The sequence below is a fragment of the Penaeus monodon genome, chromosome 22 (genome assembly GCF_015228065.2).
Source record: "Penaeus monodon isolate SGIC_2016 chromosome 22, NSTDA_Pmon_1, whole genome shotgun sequence".
NCBI classification, from domain to species: Eukaryota; Metazoa; Arthropoda; class Malacostraca; order Decapoda; family Penaeidae; genus Penaeus; species Penaeus monodon.
Window position 1 is genome coordinate 14,738,592 of NC_051407.1, and position 307 is coordinate 14,738,898.

The 307-nt window shown below is 36.5% G+C and overlaps 1 protein-coding gene across 1 annotated transcript in view; it reads left to right on the plus strand.

Moving 5' to 3' along the window:
• Positions 1-307, plus strand: part of LOC119587575 (carbohydrate sulfotransferase 9-like) — a 17,096-nt gene that overhangs the window by 12,871 nt on the left and 3,918 nt on the right. The window lies entirely within an intron of this gene.

Here is a 307-nt window from a genome sequence, read left to right on the forward strand (position 1 = left end):
CTAAATTGTGAATGCGGGTAAAATACACATGTCGAAATTATTGTGTACCTTATATGTTAATTTCAGCGCTGATGCGGATGCCCATGTATGTATAATTATACTGAAGCAGGTCGGCAGTTTTTCCTTTCGTTTTTTAACTGTAAGCGATGCACGTTTCTGTATCTGTTTCAGTTGATATACATTAGTTCATTAAATTTAGACATGCGAGAGCGATAGATAATTTATTCACGGGCGCACCACATGGCGGATTGACGTATATTCAATGCTTACTCTATTCTTACTTTCGGATTCATATCATACTATTAGC